The sequence below is a fragment of the Eptesicus fuscus genome, chromosome 3, assembly GCF_027574615.1.
Source record: "Eptesicus fuscus isolate TK198812 chromosome 3, DD_ASM_mEF_20220401, whole genome shotgun sequence".
NCBI lineage: Eukaryota > Metazoa > Chordata > Mammalia > Chiroptera > Vespertilionidae > Eptesicus > Eptesicus fuscus.
The window spans coordinates 50599727-50625106 of record NC_072475.1 but is presented as its reverse complement, the minus strand read 5'-3'; positions in this window follow the sequence as shown (position 1 = coordinate 50625106).

Below are 25380 nucleotides of genomic sequence, written 5' to 3'. Positions count from 1 at the left end.
TATGAAGATATTCTTAGTCATAATTCCTTCTTCCTGGTCTACTCCTATTTACTCCAATGTATATATTTGGTTGTAATCTACAAAATATAAAATGTCCACCTTCAAGAGAAACAATTTGGTATAACAGAAACCCAGTAAGCTCTGTAAGTTATTCGATTCTGGTTGGAATTCTGGCTCTGCTGCTTACTAACTCTGTGTCCTACAGAAAGTTGCTTAACTTCTCTGAGTTTTTGTTTCCTGGTTTATGTGAACTGTAATAACAATAACTATCTCACAGTGTTATGATAAGGTTTACAGGAAATGTGCATATAGTTGTGGTCCATGGTAGGTGCTCAGGTATTGGTAGCTGTTGCTGTTGTTGTTGTCATCATTATGACATGAGAACTGAGCTGTAAGAAGTCAGCAGTAACAGATCTGAATCCTGTGTTCTCACACCTAAGGGCAGCTGAGAGCAGTAGAGAACTCTTGAGTGGAGAACTCTCAGAAGCCCCCCCTCTACAGGTGGATGGAGTTATCAAAGTGGAGGGAGGAGGAAGAAAGAAGAGGCTGGAGCAGAATCCCTGAGATGGCTGGGGACAGAAAAGTAAGAGTACAGAGGAAAATAGATTCAATATCAAGAATGGAGTTGGGTGTGGCACTGGGCAATTGAGAAAGACATTACAAAGACAATTTCTCTACCCTGGCTGGTGTGGTTCAGTTGGTTGGGCATCATCCTGTGCACCAAAAGGTTGCCGGTTCAATTCCCAATTTAGGCACATGCCTGGGTTGTGTGCTTTTCAGGCTCATTCCACCCAGTAGGGCGTGTGCAGGAGGTAGGCAATCTATTTTTCACTCTCACTTCAATGGTCTTTTCCCTCTCTCCCTCTCTCTCTTTCTCTAAAAATCAATTTTAAAAAACTTAAAAGAAAAAAGACAATTCTTCCTTAGCAGAATCAGAAAACGGAATACAGCAAATCAGGGAATTCAGCAATAACACTAACCTCTCACATAAGGACTTCACAGATTACCACCACGGACACATCCATTAGTTTATGGTGCAGTAGACCCATCACCAAACCCATATAATAGCCTAAGCCTCACTGTTCAGAACATGGAAAAACCTGCAAATCCCACTGATACATAAATCTGCAACCTTCATGTTTTAGAAATCAGCTCACTAGATTTCTAACCACATGTTAGAAAAGTAAAGCATATAAATTGCCCAGACTTCCAACCTGTGGGAAAAGAACTCAATAAATTGCTCTCACTTGTTCTCTTAGAGAGCCTAGAAGTAATAAGTTCCCTTGCTAAGCATTGCTGCGTGGTCAGCATGGTCACTCATCAATGCCTGGGCAACCATAAACCCTAACGCCGGCTGGCTAACTGCTGGACCTGGGCCACCAGGCAGTGCCAGGGAGGTTAATATAGTGTGCTGAGATGTACTTCCCCCACGGCTACCAATGCTGACTCTTCAATGGTTGCTAAGGGGGAGAAATAGCCTGTTCACTGCCAAGCAGGCTTCGTCTGGGAAAATTGAGCTCTTGGCCATCCAGGCATTTAAATGGACTCTATGAATCACTGATCCGCCCAGAAAGAATGTGAAAAAACCTCGAGTCCTAACTCTGCTGATTGGCTCTTTCAACAAAGACAAATGGAGAGCCAGTCACTCTCAATGAAGCAGGCCATAACAGAGATCCTTCCCACTAACTCCGGCCTCGCCTGTTTCTGTCCCTGGAGGACCATGGAGATAAAAGCTGCCATAAACCACAATTCCTTACAAACAGCAAAAGAGAGTAGATGGAGAAAAGGATGGATTGAATCACCCTGTGTCCTTCAAAAAGTGTCAGCCTTGGCTCATAGCAGGTAAGAGTACTAAAATGAGTGGAGCCCTCTGTTTTCAGAAGCGACATCAACATGATTGGGGCATGACACAAATTAGGAATAAGGATCTTAGCCTTGGAAAGTAAAGCATTTTATAAATGTGAAATTTGAGGCAGAGAGGCAAAGATAAGTACCCAAGGTCAGACTGTTTATTGAAGGCAGGATTGGATCTAGGTCGCGTGACTATGTATTCCCAGTCAGTGTAGAGTAGGTCGGGTTGCCATGTGGAGTGGACTAGACAAAAAGCAGAAAGAAGAATTTTTTACAAGCAATATGTGAGGAGTCAGAGCATTAGCTGACTAGATGCTGATGGCTTCACAAATAATACATACTTTGAAGCCATGTTTTAGCTCAAATATTGGCCCTGCTGCTCCTACCCACTTTAGCCATGAGAAGTCACTTGACTGCTGCCTTAGTCTCCTATCCATGAAATTAAGATGACAAAATTTTAGAGTTTTTGTAGGAATTCAAGGAGATAATGCACCTAGCACAATGTCAAATATATACCAGATGTTCAACAAATGGCAGTAGTATAGAGGTGTAAAAAGTGGATTCTGGAGTCAGGAGATTTGATTTTGTAAATGAGTTACAGTTACAACACATAATCTATGTTTGGTAAGATATCCTCTCTACCCAATTTCTCAATTATAAAATAGACATGATAATTCTAGTTACTACCTCATAAGACTAATTTGAGAATTAAATGAGAAAATACATACAAGGTACCTCCTGATGTAACTAAAACTTGGTAGATGCTCAATAAATATTAGATGTTATATTATTATTCTCTTTCTCAGCCCCTTCCTCCTTCCACCCATCCTCTGCCATCATATCAGGGGTGACTTCCCATCACTTATATATCATTTGTTCAATAAATTCTCTGGTCTTGGATGGCCCTGTTACATCAGTGATCTCTCACTCTATACTTCTCTAGCAAACCACACTCTCAGTTCCAACTTGTGCCAGATCATTTCCTGAATGCAATTATTTTCTAAAAGTTTTAATTCCAAATTCCACCTCTTTAATTGCAACTTCATATTTTCCCACCCACTCTTAAATCCCAAGTACCATACTCTCCATAAAGTTTTGCCAGGCCCAGTTATAAAGTGTAGGATTTAGGAGAGTAAGAATTCCACTCAATGGGCATGACTGCTACCAGCCTCATCTGGTTTTACCAATTTAAACCTGTTGGTTTCCTTTAGTTACTCAGCTTTAGAATAAGACCTATTGTCTGTTTAAGCACATTTGATCATCCATGGCCTAATCAGAACATCAATATCCCTAAGTGGATTTGAAATCTCTATAGCCCACACAATCCATAGCCCACACAATCCATAGCCCACCTAATCTAATAGATTAGGGAAGTATCATTCACTTCTGCATATTTTATTCTTTGATTTTGTTAATACCATTTTGGTAGGAGGATGAACCTGGAATGTTGAATGTAATCAGATCACTTGATGGCATGGCATTGATGGCAGGAATGTTATTGCTTTCATCCTTGGCAGTGTGTAAAACATGAGGGAGGTTTTTGCCTGTGCCTCTATGCTAAGAATTTCTGATTTTAATTGGGTTGGGATGAGGCCTGAGCATTAGTGCTTTTTAAAGGCCACTGTGGTGAATTTAATGTTCAGACAGGGTTGAGAACAACTGCAACAGAGGGAAAGAAGAGATTATTAGAAGTTTCTTGTATCTAATATCAATTTAACTCTTCGGTGGTATGCTAAAGCTGGCTTATCCTAGTTCATTAAAACTGATTGATAAATTTCAGAAATTTTGCTTAGCCAATTGGTTCACATTAGTAAATTGAAAGTGCTCATGCAGGAGAATTTACACTTCAGCAAATACTAAGAATCAGGGATTTCCCCTTGATTTCTGTACATATACCCTGAAATGGAATTGTGGATGGGCTAGTGCTTCTTCCTTTTCTTTCTTACTGAGATAACATTGGTTAATAACATTATACATAAGTTTCAGATGTACAACATTACAATTCCATATCTGTATGCATTAGAGTGTGCTCACCCCTAAAAGTTCCATTTCCATCCAACTTAAACTTTAATACTCATACAAATAACTATGAAATCTTGTTGAGAGTCTTCATTTCATTTTCCTTTCCCCTTGCTTGTCCTTGAATCAGAAATTATATGTAACTAAAACCACCCTCCTCTTGAGTGTTTCAGATAAAAGTTTTTCCCCCTATGGTTCACTATGAAATGGCTCTGCTTTCTCTTCTTTTCAATAGAAGTGGCTGCCCAGGGGGAATTAGCCCAGGGGGAAGTTGATAAATACCTTCATAAATGGGAACTGACAGAGTTGAGGAGAAGGCCCTACTTTCTATGCAAATCTATTTACTCTCATTTCCTCTTTGGTCTGGTAATTGATAGTTCTATTGATTTATTAATTTAATTTCCATGGCTTTCTAGACCTGCCAGAATTCCTTCCAATACTACAACATAAGAGTTATTGTTTTCCATGTATTTTATTGCAAATGTGTAAAAGAAAATAAAACTTACTCAAGGCACACATGATGGCACAGAGTATCCAAGAAGAAAAATGGTCTTTAAAAGTTATCTAGCCCAAGCCCCTCACTTTGTAAATGGCCTAATAGGTCCAGAGAGTTTATAACTCAGGTCTCTTCACTTCCAAGTTATTTTCCTTTTTTTATTCTATGCCCTTGTACTTCAATGTGTGGTCTGCCCACCTGCAGCTCTGATATCATCCTTGAGTTTGTAAGAAATACAGGCCAAAGTCCAGAACCTACTAAAAACTAATGTGTATATCAACAAGATCCCGTGTTTATTTGTATGCACATTAAAGTTTAAGAAGCAGTAATCCATCCAATAATTCCATTTCCTGGTGTATACCCAAAATAATTGAAAGCAAGGTCACAAAGATATATTTGTACATACATGTTAATAGCAATATTATTTACAATAACCACAAGGTAGAAACAACCCAAGTATCCTTACATGGATAAACAGATAAACAAAATGTGATATGCACACACAATGAAATATTACTCATTCTTTAAAAGGAGGAAAATTCTGACACATGCTATAATATGAATGAAACATAAGGATATTATGTTAAACTAGAGGCCTGGTGCATGGATTCGTGCACATTGAAAGGAAATTAATTAGAAGGTGGCTGAGGGGACTGAACGAGACGGGCTGGACGCACCCTGGAGCCAACCTCCCGCAGTCCCTCCCCGGCCAGCTGCACCTGGGACAGTGCTGGGGTTCAAAGGGCATCTCTGGCAGGTGGGGTCCCTCAGCCTGACCTGTGGGGAACAGGCTGAAACCAGCAGTCTGACATTCCCTGAGGGGTCCTGGAGTGTGAGAGGACACTCTGCAAAGTTGCTGTCATTCGGCAACTCCTGCATTAACCTTTTGCACTCGGATGTCGAGTGTGACTCGACACAGTTAGCATCGGTAGCAGCTCAAGAAAAAAGCAAGCGAGTGCAAAGGGTTAAGCCCTGCCCCCTGGTGGTCAGTACATGTCATAGCTACCAATTGGACAGTCAGATGGTCAGACGGTCACTTAGGCTTTTATATATATACTAGCGTTCCCATTGCAGGAAAAATCCTGCAATAGGATTTCCTGCTGCACTCTACCCCGCCTCCCCTCCGCCCTTGTTGCCTGCCCCGCCTTCTCCTCCAGCCCTCCTGCTTTTCCCTTTGCCCCGGCCCTGACTTCGCTCCTCCCTTCTCCTCCCCCCGCTCCCGGCTTGCTTGCTTCTTTGAAGCTTTACTCCCTTCTGCAGCTCTTGGCTTCTTTTGACGCTGTCTTGATATGCAAATTAGCCGCCATCTTTGTTGGGGTAATTTGCATACTCGTCCTGATTGGCTGGTGGGCGTGGCTTGGCTGATGGGTGTGGCTTAGGTGTAGCAAAGGTGCGGTCAATTTGCATATTTGTCTATTATTAGATTAGATAGATAAGATAAAATGAGTTTTGGAGATTGGTCACACAACAATGTGAATATACTTAATGTGTGTACAATTTAACACTGCTAAGTTGTAAGGTTAAAATCATAAATTTTTATGTTACATATATTTTGCCATAGTTTTAAAAAATCTTCACTTAAACAAAAAGAAACACTAATCCATCCCTATTTGATTCTGCTTTCTGGAAGTTTTCATTCAACAACTGAAAGGGATGTTAAGTGGAGATAAAACCAAGTAAGGATAAATAGTGATTGGGTGGGGGGGGTAAGTTAATAAATAATAAATAGTAATAAATAGATAAAGTTTTTAAAAAGAAGATTATTGAAATGAGTTGAATAAAAACATTTTTCATTTGTTTAAAATTATTTTGATTAGGCTTTCTGAGGGCTCAGAATCCTCACAAAAACCTTTAGATACATATTTAATACTCATGTGACCAACTCGTCTTAGGACTCCCACTTTTAACATGGAAAGTTCCCATGTCCCAGGAAACCCCTCGCTCCTGAGCTACTCCAAAAATAATTGAAAGCCAGTGTCATCAGGTCTGTCTGTAGTCAATATTTGCCCAAAACCTATTTATTAACAAATCTTAGAAAGATTATGCAGCAGCTAAGTAGAGCCAGATTCAAACTCAGAGCTGGCTGGCAAAAAAAATTAAAAGAATTCCAATCAAATGATTAAGAAAAAGAGAGGAGTGACCATAAAACCTCTGGGCCAATGTCATTGTATCGTAAGGTAATATTATTGTAATATCTCTCAGATTTAAAAGAAATAGAATCTGCTATATCAAACATTCTTAGCTAATGGGCTTTTTTGTCCCTATTAAATGTCATTATAATCAGTACTATTCTGGAAAGTTCACAAGATGCTGTTCTTCTAAAGCAAAGACACATTTCTCTTTTGTGTGTTGTGTTTAGAATGACTGTGGGGCACAGGGAAGAAGCAATGGAGAGTAACCCTCAGCATGGAATGTCATCAGGTCTGTCTGTAGACAATATTTGCCCAAAACCTTCTTAATAAAGGACTTTGGTGGTAAAGGGAGTATAGGTTTTAAAAATCACTGTTTAAAAAAGCATTGTAGTTACTTGAAACATTCGAAATATAGGCTGACAATTGGATGGGCAAAGATGTTTGGATTGTAGTCAGAGAATGACTCTATTTGATTTTCCCTACATTTATTAGAGAAGGGGTGGGGGTGGGTAGCTTAGAAATCTCAGACTAATTCACACATCCACCTTACCTCTGTCTTCAGCTTTGGGTGCTAAAAGAGGGAATTATTAAAAAAAAAAAAAAAAAGAAGGGCTAAAAAGACAATGGGAGGAGAAGGGACCACTCCACTCTGAGGATAAAAAGCTAAAGTGAGAGCACTAGCCAGAAAGTATATAAGAAAGAGAGACTGCCTAAACCCCAGGGATATTTCAGAAAAGGACAGAAAAGGGATGCCCTTTATTTCATTATAGATCAGGGAATCACTCTGATGATGCTATAAAATCTGAGGAAACTCTGCCACTGAGCATGTGACTTTGTTTGCTTTTCACTGTTCAGTCACTGAGGTTAATAACAAAACACTTAATCATGCATAGAGGGGGGAAAGCTGGTGGGAGCTGGTACTGCTCCAGTATTAGAGTGGGTGGAGGGTTAAGAGAGGAATCTCCAGTTGTTATCTGTGAAAAGAAAACAATAGAATACTAGCTCCCTTGAGCATGTAGAAAGAGAAAATGTAGCTGTTAGAGAGAGCTGGCCTTGGTGAAACAAGGAAGCAGGCCAGATGATTGAACCCAAGCCATCCCCCTTGTAGGTCCACTGAAAAATGCTCTTCAGAAATGAGTGCAGCCAAGCTAAGGACAGAATAGAGCCAGTCTTGACCTTTATCTTCTATAACAAATTTGACAAATGATGTTCATTTGCCTGGCAAATGCCCGTGATTGCCCCCCGAAAAGGCTATTGCAAATTACCTGTGTGAATAAATTCACTCTTGCAAAACAGGATGCAAGTGAGCAAGAGTGATGTTACATGAATATATCTTTATTTCCCTCAAATGTGTTATTATATGACAACCAAAATGGGCAACTTAGCTACAAACCTTAATTCTTTATAAAGTCAAGAATGACTGTTCACACAAAAAGATCTGTATGTTTATAGCATAATTATTCTCAATAGCCAACAAGTGGAAATAGTCCAAATGTCGATTGACTGGTGACTGAATAAACAAAATGCGGTATATCCATGAATATTATTCAGCAATAAAAAGGAAGAAATTACTGCAAATGGATGAACCTCAAAAACATTATGCTAAGTAAAAGAAGCCAGATTCAAAAGAACGTATTATTTCCTTTATACAAAATGTCAAGAAAAGGCAAATATAGACAGAGAATACATTAGTCGTTGCCCTGGGGTTGGGGGTGAGAATGAGTAACTGGGCTAGTAAATGGGCCTGAGGTTTCTTTTTAGGTTAATGGCAATGTTCTAAAATTAGTTCTTGTTGGTGTTTATGCAACTTGATAAATATACTAAAATCCATTGGCATGTACACTTAAAATAGGTGAATTTTATGCCATATAAATTATATCTCTATAAATTGCTTTTAAAAAGAAAAAAAATACTTGGAAAACAATGGCTCATGACATTCCTCATCACTGATAGACTGGCTTTGCATATGTCCATCAAAATCTCTCCCTCTGAGGCTGGTCTCTGGCATCTCCTGGCACTTAGTTTAGAGTTTTAAAAATGTGCCCTGTGTCTCCTCCTCTGTTGATAGAAGTGTGGCACATTGTCACATTTTATTAAATACTAGAGGCCTGGTGCACAAAATTCATGTACAGGGTGGGAGGGGGAGTCCCTCAGCCTGGCCTCTCCAATCTGGGATCCCTCTCACAATCCGGGACCACAGGCTCCTAACTGCTCACCTGCCTGCCTACCTGCCTGATCACCCCTAACTGCCTCTGCCTGCTTGCCTGATCACCCCTAACTGCCCTCTCCTGACAGCCTGGTCACCCCCAACTGCCCTCCCCTGCCAGCCTGGTCACCCCCAAATGCCCTCCCCTGCTGGCCTGGTCACCCCCAACTACCCTCCCTGCCAACAGGGTTGCCCCTAACTGCCCTACCCTGCCAGCCTGCTCACCCCCAACTGCCCCTCCTGCTGGCCTGCTTGCCCCTAACTTCCCCCCCGCTGGCCTACTTGCCCCCAACTGCCCTCCTCTCCTGCTCTGATTACCCCTAACCACCTCTGCCTCAGCCTCATCACCATGGCTTTGTCCAGAAGGATGTCTAGCAGGTCTTCTGGTCTAATTAGCATATTACCCTTTTATTAGTATAGACTAGTGGCCCAGTGCACAAAATTTGTGCACGGGGATGGAGGGTTCCCTCAGCCTGGCCTGCACCCTCTCCAATCTGGGACCCCTCGGGGATGTCCGACTGCCGGTAAGTACAACACAGATGAGTAAGAGCCTATAATCTGATAAACAAAATTATTGAGAGGTACTGTTTTGAGGTATTATTACATATTCCCACACATTCTCCTTTGTTTTCTCTTTTTCCTTTCTCCAAGATAAGTAGCTGCTTCTGCCTTTATTGCTAATGGAGAAAGATTCAACAGAACATTCTGGATGGTGGCTACCTGGGTGTAGACATAGGTACACATTTATTGAGCTGTACAATTGAGATTTCTGTATTTTACCTGGACATTTGACTCTTGTGTTTGCATAAACATAAGCAGTGGCTTCTAACCCACAGGTTAGAGTCATTCAGGGACACTTAAAATTTACTGTTGGCTGGATACTCTCCAAATCAGCAAAATCAGAATCTATGGAAATTGAACAGAATTGAAACACTAATTTCTGAAGAGGTAGACTTGTTGTTTGGAAGATTTTACACACACACACACACACACACACACACACACACACACACACTCCTCAAGTAATTCCCATGAACAGCTATCATTGAAAATCAACCCCCAAGGGAATTTAGAATCAATGGACCAGAACCCTGCAGTTGGGGCCTGGTGCTGCTCGCCCCACCTGTGTATGAAAATTTACCCTCCATCTTTGTTGGGTTAATTTGCATATCACACCTGATTGGCTGGTGGCATAGCGGAGGCACAGTCAATTTACATGTTTGTCCATTATTAGGTAAGATAATCATCCCCATTATACTTGCAGGATTGCTTTGGATAGACAGTCTATCCTAGAAGCAGAGAAACCAGGAGTTGTTGTGCATGGCTTGGTCTCAAAAACAAAACACAGGAAAAATAATGTAAAATTTGCTGTCATAAGTTTCCTGTTGTTTATCCTTGGGGCATTTCCACCAGAAGGGTGGGGGGGATAGGGGGGCAGGAAGAATAATGATCACACTTTCTGGATGCTAGTAAATGATTATATTAAAGAATCTTTTTATGTGTGAAATGAGAATATAAGGGCAATATTTCCTATTGACACTTGATATAAACAATAGTGCATTGCAAACGACTTGCAAACTCAGTTTTAACAAATTCTTATTACCACACTCAGATCTGAAAAATTGTGATAAACAGATTACAAGTTTATAATAATGTTTGCAGTGGTACAATGCTATGAAACAATTGTTAGCATGCTTAAATTTTATTTAGGTTACATCTCGGATTACAAATTTTTTTCATCTAAAATATGCAAGTGGGAAGGGAACTGAAATACCATTTAGCCAATCCCCTGAGCTGATGGAACAAAGACCTGTGAAGCAGCTTGCTCCTAATCTCACAGAACAGGGAAGGCAAAGCAGGCCCCCTGACTCACTATGACGTGCTCTTTTCCTTATAACTCTAGTTCCTAAAGCATGCAGAAAGGTTGCACACTGGATACGAAGGCATAGGAGAGGGGTTTCCCCTCTGGGCACACCTTGTACTTAGTTAGAAAGAATTAAAGTGGAAGAGACCAACTGCCATTTTGTGGACTAAACCAAGTTTGCTTTACCAACATGGATTTTTTTTTTTAAATTTAAATTGGTTGTCAGATTTCCTGTTTGTTAAGAAAATTAGAACTTTGGCAACCCTGGCCAGCCTTTTTCTATAACAGCAGTCCCTGAAGAATGGCGACTGCCCCGCTTAGGGGGTGCTTTCCCTCCTCAGTGTGAATTTTTTCGAACACCTGAACTGCTTCTCTCATTTTAATTACCCAGACCCTTGTCAGCATTTGAGTTGTGAGTGAGAGGATCGGGGAATACTGACTCCTAGATTAGGTTCATAAGGTAGAATTTTTGGGACAGATGTGTAGCGCTTAGCGGTTGGCTGAGTTCTTAGTCTCTCTAGTTAGATATAATTTATGCAACAGACAGTCATTGGGAATACATATCAGCAACAGATTTATTGGTGCTATCCTGGAGTTGACTTAGAAATTGTTGGGCTGTTTTCAAAGACAGAGCATTGGATAGCTTAGGACAAGATTGCTTTCAACATTTATGGGGCCCTGCGTAAGAATGCAAATAAAGGCCCATGTATCCTAGGCCTAGATTTATAAAAGTTACAAACTTAAGTTAAACAGACTATTCAACACAATCTATATTTCATTGACAAGGTACCTATCTTACATGAGGCCAGTTTTAAATGTAAAATTCTCAGACACCTTGGAGTTTCAGACCAGAACAAGATAACATATTGAAATCTAGCCACATGACCTGACCCCACAGCCAACCCTGTCTCTTTCTTTCCCATGGCCATTCTCTACCACAAGGAGCTTCATGCACATATGTGTACACATCCAGCTATCATCCCAAACTCTGCCCACAACCTTCCCCTCAAGCCCATTCCCTGGCCACTCCTTGGGCCTAGGGAATCTCACACAGGTGGTTGGCAAGGTTCCGTGAACCATACAGTCTTGGAGCTAAACCCAGCCCACAGCCTGTTTTGGTATGGGCTTTCAGCTGAGAATGGTTTTCACACTTTTAAAAGGTTGTAAAAAAAAAAAATTTTTTTTAAAGAATATGTGACAGGGCCTGTAAAAGTGGCCTGTAAAAACCAAATCATCTTATCCTTTACCAAAAAAACGTTGCCTATGCCTAGTCTAAGGCCTAGGGCAGGGTTCCCTCTTCCTCTGATCTAAGTCCCAGAACCTTCTAAAACTATCATGCAGCAATTGAAAGTCTACTTACCTCTGCCTAATTCCCCCAATGACCCTGGAACCAGTCCTCTAATTCTACCTTTTATGGGGTCTTCTAAACCAGAGGGGATTTGGATGGGGTTGAAGGTAAAGGCCACAGGCCAATCAATGCATATTGAACACCAGCTTTGTGTCAGGCATGTGCTAAGCCATTTGCATACATTATCTCGTTCAACCTTCTCAGACCATCTCTAGTCAAGACAGAAACCTAAATCATGCAAATAAACCCTGTGGGTGAGGAGACATGAAAAAGCCTGGTATTCTTGAGTTTGCTAAAATTAGCACTATCATCAATAGCATCATTTAACTTTAATGTGATGATGTCCATAATGGAGAGGAGAATCAATCATTTCAATCATTTAAAAAATAGGTACAGTTTTAGCTAAGTGCAAAAATGACTCTTTTCTTCCTTCCCCAGCAAAGGGATTGGAGAGCTTAGCTGCAGCTCGGTAGTTAGGAGTTCAACAGCCTAGAGACCTTAGTGATTAAATTCCACCTCTGCTTCTCCGCTGTGCCTCTCCAAGGAGAGAGACAGATGGTGTGTCAGGCGACAGAAGATCACATCACATGGAGATGAATATCTCGCACTGGCTCAGAGGCAGTCTTATATGAGGCCAGTGGCCTCGAATGGAATCAAATCCTTACATTATGAGGAGAGGCATCCAGGAGTTGCCACATTGTGCAGCTGTGGCATCTTACCTCACAACCTGCCTGGGGTGCTATGACCTGCTATTTCCTTACCACACAAAGCTCTTCCCAAGGAAAAGAGGCTCTTCCTTCTCACAGAAAAGCATCATTTCAGATCCCTGAACTGTGGGAAGAACAAAGAAACCTCAGAAAAAAAGTCACTCATGACCTTAGAGGCTTATCTGATTTTCTTATTCACAGCCACACTGATGACTTTTATTTTTTTATGAGTAAAGGCAAAAGCCTCACAGTCATTAAATAAATCAGAGAATAGGAGGGTTTTTTGTTTTTTTTCATAAGAAATAGCTTTATCTATTGCTAATACAGAAAACCTTGGCTGTAAGCTGGTAGAGAATTGAGTGACAATTTTAAAAATCATAAAAGTACAGGTGATATAATAAATGCACATACACTCATCACAAAGATAGAATGATTTTGTCATAATTGTTTTAGATATTATTGAAACAAAATAAAATAAATATTACTTTCCATTTCAGTTCCCTTTTTAAGGCACATCTCACAGTCCCATCAAACCTATCATCTGATAAATTACATTAATAGCTTCATGCTGAATTATTGTTCCCTAGAGTAAGTCTAATTTGCTCAAATATGTGTGTGCAATAATGTGTTAAATTTTGTTTTGATGATACCATTTATGATTTGGGCATTTATGTTCATTAGTAATATTGGATTTTAATAATAGCTTTAAAAGTGAGATGGGTAACTTACCTCCTTTGTCTATTCTCTGAAACAGTTTGCATATTAAAGAGATTATTTATGCCATTTAAGTTTGGAGAAATTCATCTATAAAATTATTTTATGTTGGTAAGAATTTTTACTACTAATTCAATTTTTAAAAGTTTTTCATTGTTGGTTTTTAAACATATTGGTCAGGTTTTTAATTTATACTTTTCAATTTATTGACAAAAGTTGTTCATGGTATTCTTTTGACAAGCTTTAAAAATTCTATTGTATTTGTAATATACTCCTTTCCCAACTTCTTTCAGTATTTATTGGTGATTTCCTTCCTTTTTCCAGTTAATTTTGTCAGATATTTTATTTATTTTTCAAATACTAGCTCTTTGCTTTTGATAATTTCTTTCTCTTTAATTCCTTATTTCACTGATTTTTCATTATATATTTTTCCTATTTTCTTTCTGTTTGTTCTGATTTTTTTCCAGCTCCTTGATATAAAATTTTAATCTCATTTATTTTCATGATTTTTTAAATAAACAAAGCACAGCATTTTATATGTAATTTCTGTGTTTTGTTCAAAGCTAAATATTTTATTTATTCAACTATGGTTACCTCTTTAACTTATGAATTAAGTGTTGCCTTGTTTTCAAATTAATTTTTTTTAACTTTTCAATTAATTTTTTATTTAATTGTTTTTTATAATTGAACTAACTATGTATGATATCAGTTCTTTGGAATCTGTTGTGAGTCCCATTGTGCCATTATAGAAGGTCGGTTTGGGAGAATGTTTTCGTGTATGCATGAAAATAATTTAGGTTCCTATATAGGTGCTGGATCAAGCTAATTAAATGCATTATTCATATTACTACAGTGCTATGATATTTTCTGCATGGGCTATCAATTTTGGAACACAATATATTAAAATCCCCCTCTGTGATTGTATTAATATAGTAAATTGCATTGATTAGTTTTTTATTTTTAACCTACCCTTGCATTCCTGAAGTAAATCCTACTAGGTCATGATTATCTTTTATTCAGTTTGCTATTGGTTTATTTAAGGTTTTTGTTTCTACGTGTATAAGAGAGATTAAATTGTTAATTTTCTTTATTCTAATATCCTTGCAATAAAATGATTTGGGAAATGTTCCCTCATTTTCAGTCCTCTGGAACATATTAAGTGGGATTGTTATCCTATCTAATAAAAGAGTAATATGCAAATTGACCATCACTCCAACACACAAGATGGCTGCCCCCATGTAGTCAAAGATGGCTGCCCCATGTGGACACAAGATGGCCCCCAAGATGGATGGCAGGGCAGGGCAGTTGTGGGCGATCAGGCCAGCAGGGGAGGGCAGTTAGGAGTGACCAGACCAGCAGAGGAGGGCAGTTGGGAGGGACCAGGCCTGCAGGGGAGGGCAGTTAGGGGTGACCAGGCCTGTAGGGGAGGGAAGTTGGGGGCGATCAGACCTACAGGGAAGGGAAGTTAGGGGTGACCGGGCCGGCAGAGGAGGGCAGTTGGGATTGACCAGGCCTGCAGGGGAGGGCAGTTGGGGGGGACCAGGCCTGCAGGGTGGGTAGTTGGGAGGACCAGGCCTATAGGGGAGGACAGTTGGGAGAGGCCAGGCCTGCAGGGGAAGGCAGTTAGGGATGACTGGGCCAGCAGAGGAGAGCAGTTGGGAGGGACCAGGCTTGCAGGAGAGGGCAGTTGGGAGGGACCAGGTTTGCAAGAAAGGGCAGTAGGGGGGCCCAGGCCTGCAGTGGAGGGCAGTTAGGGGTGACCAGGCCAGTAGGGTAGGGCAGTTGGGGGGCCCAGGCCTGCAGGGGAGGGCAGTTGGGAATGACCAGGCCTGCAGGGGAGGGCAGTTGGGAGTGACCAGGCCTACAGGGGAGGGCAGTTGGGGGTGATCATGCTGGCAGGGGAGGGCAGTTAGGGGTGACCCGGCCAGCAGGGGAGGGCAGTTGGGAGGGACCAGGGCTGCAAGGGAGGGCAATTGGGGGTGATCAGGCCTTCAGGGGAAGGCAGTTAGGGGTTACCTGGCCAGCAGAGGAGGGCAGTTTGGGGTGACCAGGCCTGCAGGGGAGGGCAGTTGGGGGGGACCAGGCCTGAAGGGGAGGGCAGTTGGCAGGACCAGGCCTGCAGGGGAGGGCAGTTTGGGGCGACCAGACTGGCAAGGGAGGGCAGTTAGAGGTTACACGGCCAACAGGGGAGTGCAGTGGGAGTGACCAGGCCTGCAGGCTTGGGCAGTTAGGGGCAATCGGGCCAGCAGCGGAGCAGATAGGTGCCTATCAGGCTGACAGGGGAGTGGTTAGGGGGTGAATAGGCTGGAATGCCAAAGCAGTTAGGGGCAATCAGGCAGACAGGCAAGTCAGTGGTTGGGAGCCAGCAGTCCTGGATTGTGAGAGGGATGTCTGACTGCCCGTTTAGGCCCCATCCCACCGGGATCGGGCCTAAACAGGCAGTCGGACATCTCTCTAGGGGTCCCAGATTGTAGAGGGTGCAGGCTGGGCTGAGGGACACACACATACACACACCCCATGCATGAATATCGTGCACTGGGCCTCTAGTTTCTTACATAAGTGCTTTGAAAATTTATCAGAAAAATCATTGGGAGCAGTAGTTTTTTGTGTGGAAAATTTTTAAAAATTGATTCGGATTTCTTGATACATATGCGGATTCAGATGTTCTCTTTTTTCTTGAGTCAGTTTTGATAAGTTCTGTTTTTCAAGAAATGTGTTTATTTTAATGAAATTCCCAAATTGGTATAAAGTTGTTTATAATATTTTTATTATTTTTAAATATTTGTAGGATTTAGAGCCAACTCCTCATTTTTATTCCTGAAATTAGTAATAAATGTTTTCTTTATTTTTATTTTTATTTACTTTATTGGGGTAACATTGATTAATAAAATTATATAGGTTTCAGGTGTACACTTCTATAATACATCATCTGAATATTGTATTGAGTGTTCACTATCACAAGTCAAGTCTCCTTCCATCACCATTTTTCCCCCCTTTACTCTCTTCTCCCTCCCCCATCCTCCTTTTCCTCTGGTAATCACCATACTGCTGTCTGTGTCTATGAATTGTTTGTTTCTTGCTTCACCTTTTCACACAGTCCCCCAAACTCCTTCCCCTAACAGCTGTCAGTCTGTTCTCTGTATTTTTCTTGATCAGTTTTGTAAAGTTTATGAATTGTATTTAGTTTTAAAGGCTTTTTGCTTTCTATTTCATTGATTAGTGCCATTATCTTTATTATTTCCTTCCTTCAGTTTTCTTTAGTTTTAATTTGTTATTCTTTTTCTAGCTTAATAAATTAGAAATTTGATTTTCAATGCTTTTTCTAATATATGCATGAAGAGCCATAATTTCCCCTCTAACCATTATTTTAAATTAATCACATAACTTTGATATATCATATTTTCATTATTGCTCATTTAAAATATTTTATTAAGTTTATTGGAGTGATATCCTATCTAATAATAGACAAATATGCAAATTGACCGCACCTTTGCTACGCCCAAGCCAAGCCCATCAGCCAAGCCACGCCCGCCAGCCAATCAGGATGAGTATGCAAATTACCCCAACAAAGATGGCGGCTAATTTGCATATCAAGACAGCGTCGAAAGAAGCCAAGAGCTGCAGAAGGGAGTAAAGCTTCGGAGAAGCAAGCAAGCCGGGGGGAGGAGAAGGGAGGAGCGAAGGCAGGGCCAGGGGAGAAGGGAAAAGCAGGCGGGCTGGCAGAGAAGGTGGGGCGGGCGACAAGGGAGGAGCGGAGGCGGGGCCGGGGGTGAAGGGAAAAGCAGGCGGGCTGGCCGAGAAGGCGGAGCGGGTGACAAGGGAGGAGCGGAGGTGGGGTAGAGTGCAGCAGGAAATTCTATTGCAGGATTTTTCCTGCAACAGGAATGCTAGTTGGCTAATAAAATTATATAGGTTATGAAATAGACAATTTTTTAAAATTTAATTCAGATTTTTCTCTTTGAAGCATGAATTATTTTAAAGTGTATGACCTAATTTCCAAGTAATTGGGAAATTATTTTTGTTATTGATATATTGCTTAATTCCACTTTTGTCTGAAAATATAATTTACTAATTTTAACCTTTTAAAATTTGTTGAGACTTGCTTTATGGCACAACATATAGTTCCTTCCCAGGTTCATTTACACCTGGAAAAATAATACTATTTTTTAGTTGATGGGTGCAGTTTTTGCAAAAGTCTGTTTTGTCAAGTTAAATAATTATGTTGTTTAAATCTTTTGTATTCCTATTTTTTAACAAAGATAGAAAAATGCTTTTCTTTGTATTCAATAAAGGCTGAAAACAAGTCTCAAAAAATATGAAAAGCTAGATAAGTTGCTCAAAAGCAGGAGATCCCTTGGAAATTCCCTTTTTTCTGACTAGAATTGTAGATTTTTATTTTCTTTTTTAATTTTTATTGTTGAGACTATTACATATGTCCCCCTTTTTCCCCAATTGACCTCTTCTAGACCCCTCACCCCTTTCCCCGCCCCAGGCCAGTATTCCTATTTTTAATATTTTTGTTCTATTAGTTACTAGGAAAAGAAGGTTAGAAATACCAACTATGATTGTGTATTTTCTCATTTATCCTTCTAGTAGTATATGTTACTAGATATACACAAATTTTTACTTTTTTGTTGCCATTTCCAAGGTCAAACTTCTAGTACGTACAATGGTAAATGAAAGTAATGATAGCAGCATCTTTCTCTTGTTCTGTATCTCTAGGGGTAAGTTCTTAATGTTTTACTACTAAACATTAATAATGTTCCACTACTAGATTTGATGTTTTCTATAGGTATTTTATAAAATATTAGAGGCCCAATGCACGAAGATTCGTGCACAATGGGCCTTCCTTCAACTGGCTGCCAGTACCGCCTTCGCTCTGGCCAGAGCTGCCTTTCTGCCTTCCAACACTGCCCAGAAGCCTGGAGAGGCTGGGGTGATGCGGAATGCCTGCGTCGTCACCATGGCGACAATGCAAGCATCCCGCCCCGCCCCTGGCCGCTCGCGCCTGTGTATGCAAATTAATCTGCCATCTTTGTTGGGTTAGTTTGCATACTCGCTCTTGATTGGGTGGTGGGTGTCGTAAAGATATGGTTAATTAGCATGTTACTCTTTTTTTAAATTTAATAAATCTTTATTGTTCAGATTATTACATTTGTTCCTCTTTCTTCCCCCATAGCTCCCCTCCACCCAGTTCCCACCCCTCCCTCTGCCCTTACCCCCACACTGTCCTCATCCATAGGTGTACGATTTTTGTCCAGTCTCTTCCCGCACCTCCCATACTCCTTTCCCCCATGAGAATTGTCAGTCCACTCCCTTTCTATGCCCCTGATTCTATTATATTCACCAGTTTATTCTGTTCATCAGATTTTTTTTTATTCACTTGATTTTTAGATTTACTTGTTGATAGATATGAATTTGTTGTTCATAATTTTTATCTTTAGCTTTTTCTTCTACTTCCTCTTCTTAAAGAATAACTTTCAGCATTTCATATAATACTGGTTTGGTGGTGATGAACTCCTTTAGCTTTTTCTTGTCTGTGAAGCTCTTTATCTGACCTTCAATTCTGAATGATAGCTATGCTGGGTAGAATAATCTTGGTTGTAGGTTCTTGCTATTCATCACTTTGAATATTTCTTGCCACTCCTATCTGGCCTGCATAGTTTCTGTTGAGAAATCAGCTGACAATCGTATGGGTGCTCCCTTGTAGGTAATTAACTGTTTTTCTCTTGCTGCTTTTAATATTCTCTCTTTGTCTTTTGCTCTTGGCATTTTAATTATGATGTGTCTTACTGTGGTCCTCTTTGGATTACTTTAGTTTGGGGTTCTCTGCACTTCCTGGACTTGTAAGTCTATTTCTTTCACCAGGTGGGGGAAGTTTTCGGTCATTATTTCTTCAAATAGGTTTTCAGTATCTTGCTCTCTCTCTTCTTCTGGCACCCCCATAATTCTGATGTTGGTATACTTGAAGTTGTCCCAGAGGCTCCTTACACTATCTTCATATTTTTGGATTCTTTTTTTTTTCCGGTTGGGTGTTTTTTGCTTCTTTGTATTTCAAATCTTTGACTTGATTCTTGTGATCTTCTAGTCTGCTGTTGGATCTCTGTATATTATTTTTTATTTCGTCAGTGCATGCTTAATTTCTAGTTGGTCTTTTTTCATATCCTCAAGGGTCTCGCTAAATTTATCAGCCTTTTCTAGAAAATTCTTGAAAAACCTTATAACTGTGGTTTTGAACTCTATATCCAGTCATTTGCTTTCCTCCATTTCTTTCATTTGTGATCTGTTTCTTTGTCTCTGCATTTTGGCTGTTTCCCTGAGTTGATAGAGTGGCTTTGTGTGCTATCACAAAAAATAATTCTGTCCTATAGGGTCCAGTGGCTCAGCCTCCTCAGTTACCTGAGGTATACACTCTTGGTGCACCCCTTTGTGGGCTGTGTGCACAGTCTTGTTGTAGTTAAGTCTTGATTGTTGTTGGTATCACTGGGAGGAATTGACCTCCAGGCCAATTGGCTGTGAGCATCAGCTCTGTCTATGATGGGAGAACTTCTGTGCTGGAGACACCCTTATGAGACAAGATTTTCAAAAGCCTCTGTGCTCATCTTGGATGGGGCGGAGTCTCAGGGCGGAGCAGACAACATTGGTTTCCCATCAGCTCTGCCCTAATAGGCCCCTGTGTCTCAGTGTCCCGTGGTAATCACTGCAAGCACCTCTGAGAGAAAGCCGCCCTTGAGTTCCGCCTGCTCCCAGACAGTCCAGTTTCTCCCCAAATGAGTCTGGGTCCCAAGTCTCTCCTGGAACTGAAGTTCAGTGCAGTCAGGAGCTTTTGTCTCCCTCCCACTTGAGAAAGCCAGCCGCGTGCTCAGTTGCCCACCCTCTCTGAGCGCACCTTGGTATCTCTGCCTTTCACAGTTCCTCTGAGTCTCAGTGTGCTTTTCTCTTTCCTGACAGTCCAGTTTCACCCCGAATGAGTCTGGATCCCCAGAGTCTCGCCCGGAACTGGAGTTCAGTGCAGTCAGAAGCTTTTGTCTCCCTCCCGCTTGAGAAAGCCAGTTGCACACTCAGTTGCCAGTCCTCTCCACGTGCGTGTCTCAGTACCTCTGCCTCCTGCAGATCCTCTGAGTCTCAGTGTGCTTTTCTCTTTCCTTCTAGTTGTAGAATTTCCACTTTGTCAGCCTTCCTGTTGTTATGGATGATGTCCATTCTGTCTTTTAGTTGTAGTTTTGAAATTGTTGTGCGAGGCAGCAGTTTAGGTGTTTACCTATGCTGCCATCTTGGTTTCTCCAGCATGTTACTCTTTTGTTAGGTAGATTCTTCTATTCCTGGTTTGCTAACATTATTTTATCATAAATAAATGCCAAATTTTAAAATATCTGGAAGAGTTTTGTGCTGTTGATGTTTCTTCTTTAAACAGTTGGGGGAAAACCACCATTGAAGTGATTTGGACTTGGGAGTTTTCTCTTGGGGTAGGGTTTCAAATAGATTCAATTTGTTTAGTAGGCATAGGAGTATTCAGGTATTTTTTTTTTCCTGGTCAGATTTGACAAGAAATTTTTCTAAATTGTCAAATATTGGTATAAAGTTTTAAGATCCTTTTATCATCTTTTAAAATATATGTAGCATCTAAAATGATGTTTTTTGCATTTCTTTTATTGATAATTTTGTGTATTCTCTTATTTTGTCTTGATCACTTTTACTAGTGGATTATTAATGGTATTAATCTTTACAAAGAATCAAATTTTAGCTTAAATCATTTTCTCTATTTTATGTACATTTTCTACTTTATTAATTTCTGTTCTTTATTACTTTCTTCTATTGGGTTAAATTTGCTATTCATTTTCAAGATTCTTAAAATAGAAGCTTAGAACATTGATTTTGAGATTTTCAAATACTTTATACACTTAACACTACCATCATTCCCTAGTAGCACTGCATTAGATGCATCCCATAAGTTTTTATATGATGTCTTCATTATTTTCTAGTTAAAAGTATGTTCCTATTTCATTTCTACTTCCTTTTTCTCTTGCAGATTATTTTAAAATGTGCTGTGTAATTTCCCAGCAGTTGGCCATTTGTAGATCTCTTTTACAATTGAATTACAGCTTTATTCAATTGTGGTCTGATAAACTATTTTTAATGATTTCAAACATTTGAAATTTATTTTTCTTATTCTTTAAATCTTATTTGATTAAATTTATTGTGGTAATATTAGCTAATAAGATTATAAACCTTCAAGTGTACAATTCTATAATACATCATCTATATATTGCATTATGTGCTCACCACCCAAAGTCTGGTTTCCTTCCGTCACCATGTATTTGGCCTCCCTTTACCCTCTTCCACCTCTTCCCACCCACTTCCCCTCTGGTAAGCACCATACTGTTGTCTGTGTAAATGACTTCTGTTTGTTCGTTCATCTGTTCATTTGTTACTTTCTTTTTATATTTCACATATGAATGAATTCATATGGTTCTTGTTCTTTGTCCTCTGACTTATTTTACTTGGCATGATACACTCAAAATCCATCAATGTTGTCACAAATAGTAATATTTCATCATTTTGTATGGCTGAGTAGTATTCCATTGTATATACATACCACATCTTCTTTATCCAACCTTTGAAATTTCTTGAAATTTACATTATAACCTCGAGTATGAGCAATCTTGGTAAACATGCCAATATACTAGAAAAAAAATGAGTAATCTGTCATTGTGGTGTGCATTGTTCTCTATGTGCTCATTATGTCAGGCTTGTCATTATTTTATCTCCTATACCCTTACTGAGTTTATCTTTGCTTGCTTGTCCCATTATCTATTGAGAGAAATGCGATTATAAATTTATCTAGTTTATATTTTAATTCTGTCTATTTTTGCTTTTAGGCTCAGTCCATGAAAGAGCCTCTGACAGTATTTGAGTTGAATGAGGGAGGCTCTCAGTGAGTCACAAGGTAGGGGCGAGTGGTGTTCATCAGATTGATACAGGTTCAAATTTGGTGTCAGTGCTGGGTCTGAGGCTACTCAGCAAAAGTCCCGGGATATACCAGGTCTGGCTGCCCACCATCAGGTGCCTGCAGACCTCTTTGGTGGGGCAGGGTCTCAGGTAGTCATTAGGGTGAGGCCAGCAGAGTTTACCAGGCCCAAACAGACTAAGATTTAGCCATGTGAAAGGAAGGCTTTGCACCAATTGGGTGTGCAAGGAAACCCCCCACCCCCACCCCAGGGCTACACAATTCAGTCTGACCCTGATTCTGTCAGAAGATGGAACTCAACAAGGCAGGGCGGCCAGGAGTCAGGAAAGTGGGGCTGCTGGGTACCTACTGGATGGGGCTAGTGGATCTTCTTTGAGGGGGAAGCACTGGTCAGATTCATGGAAAAGTGGGGAAATGCCCTCCACCCCAAAGCCAGACAACTCAGTCACTGATATCCACTGAGTCTGCCCAGACATCTACACCCCAGCCCAGGCAGCTGACTCCTCAGCAGGGTATGAGCTCCACAGGATCTGGCAGCAGGGAGTCCAGAGTTTGGGGCTATTGTGCTCCCCCAGACTAATGCCTTAAAGAGGTGAGTACTGCACCCAAGGAAGATGGCATCTGTGGTGTGGGAGAAAGACTCAGCAAAGGGATCCTGGTGACCCTTCATCTCTCTCCCCAGAGCCACAAACCCCAGTCTCTCATCACATGATTAGTTCACTCTGCCCTTTCTCTGCCAGAGCCCTGGATGAATGGTTGCAAAGAAGATTTTGTGTGTTGGCCTTTAAGAGGGTGTCTGTGTCTTTAGCATACTCCTGTCTCTCCCTAGCGGACAGAATCCCTGCTGATTTTCACAGCCAATTGCTGTGTGGGTACTTCTACCCAGCTCTGATGCTCTGGGCTGGGAAGCCTGGCTTGAGGTTTAGACCCCATGATCCTCAGGGAGAACCTTTGAAGCTGAGATATCCCTCTGGAATCTCAACCTTGCATCTATGAGAGCAGGGCCAGCCTTTTTGCATCTCCACTCTTCTTATTAGTCTCAATGTGGCTTCTTCTTTGGTGTGACTTCTGTCAACTAGTATTCAGTGGGTTATTCAGGTTGATTGTTCTATATGTAGTTGTAATTCCAGTTTGGTCCTTGGAGGAGGTGAGTATATCTTCCACCTACTCTGCCATCTTGGAGCCTCAGCTCGCACATCTTTTTCTTTTTAATCTTTATTGTTGAAAGTATTTCATATGCCCCTTCCCACCCCCGCTTAACCTCTCCCAGCCTGCCCCCACCCCAGGCCTTCACCATCCTATTGTCTGTGTCCATGGGATATGCATATATGCATACAAGTTCATTGGTTGATCTCTTCCCACCCACCCTCCCTGCCTTTCCTCTGAGGTTTGAGTCTGTTTGATGCTTTTATCACTCTGGATCTATTTTTGTTCATCAGTTTATGTTGTTCATTAGATTCTACATATGAGTGAGATAATGTGATACTTATCTTTCTCTGACTGGTTTATTTCACTTAGCATAATGCTCTCCAGGTCCACCAATGCTGTTGCAAATGGTAAGAGTTCTTTCTTTGTAAAAGCTGTGTAGTATTCCATTGTATAGATGTACCACAGTTTTTAAATCCTCACATCTTGATGAAAGGGTCTCTATCTGTGGTTTGGTTGAGGTGGTTCTGGGAGAGCAGCAATAGCCTGAAAAACTGAGTCAAGTTTTCTTAGGATTGCAAAAGCAATGCTCCAAAGCAAGAGCCAGAGAGCTGAATGAAGTGGCAAATGGCAATCTGGATGAAGTGGGAACACCCAAGCATTCCCTGGGAAGGGAAGATTTATTAGTCTGGACTTCCTGAACATAAGTGTACCTGGAGCCCCCTTGAGAGCATAATTTAGGACCTCACAGACTGGGGAATTCTGGGACATTTATAGAACACACAGGAAAGCTTTCACAGTTAAATCTACAAAAGGAAAATAAACACAAACTCCATGCTTTTGAATTTTTTTTTTTTTTTTTGTGATGCTTTTGGAGGTTTTATTGAAATTTTTGCTTTAAAATTAAGGGTGACTTTTTTTAGGTCTCTGTTCCATTTGATTAGACTAATATTTTAAAACAAATAGCTGTTCATTAATGTTGAAGTCAAAGAAGATATTTCCTTTCTTTGGAATTATAGGTATTTCATTTCCTTGACTAATTATGATGAATAGTAGAATTTACTAGCTGTTGGTCTTTACACATGTACTTAGCAGATTAATATATTTTTTATTAACACTAATTTTACTTGTCTGTTTAAGCCACTGTTTTTTAAAACTCCATAGATTTAGAGTGCATAACAATAACACGCGGTGCGTATTAATAATGCAGATTCCTGGTCAGACCCGTAGAAATTCTGTTTTAGAAGCTCTAGTCCAGAGCTCAGAAATCTGCATTTTAACAAGCTTCTTGGCATTTATTGTGTCAATAATATTTTAGAATCACTGCCAGAGGCTTCTCCATATGTTGGACTTTTATCACTTAAGAAATTCACAGCTTTTTACTCACTGTAGATGCTCAGAGCTGAAACATAGTCCAGTTTTTTTTCAATGTAAATACAAAAATCAAAATTTGAAAAAATACAAGGAGAATCACATTTTTAACAGTACAGTAAAAGCATTTGAATTTATATTGAATTGCTGGTCATTGTGAAATTATAACCCACTTTATAGCATTGTAATACCACTTGAAATAAATTCTTGAGTAATATTGCCAATCCCCAATCTGCTATCCTTGGCTCATGCCTTCCGCCATTATGCCATCTTTGAAACTGCTCACAAAGAAGTAGATTTAAGATTTTTTCCACTTTGTGCAAATCCTGATAACTGATACTTCCTTATCTCTCCCTGTTCTTTGACCCCCCTTCTGATGGAACCTTTTATCTACATTTGGTTCCCCACCACCACCCTCCAAACCAGATTGAATGAACACACACCCTGGGATGATGGCTTTTCTCTTAGACCTAGAATTTCTAGCCAGTCAATAACATTCACTGATTATTAATTATCATTTTTATTTTACCGTGGTGATTGATTTGAGTCTTTTAGCAC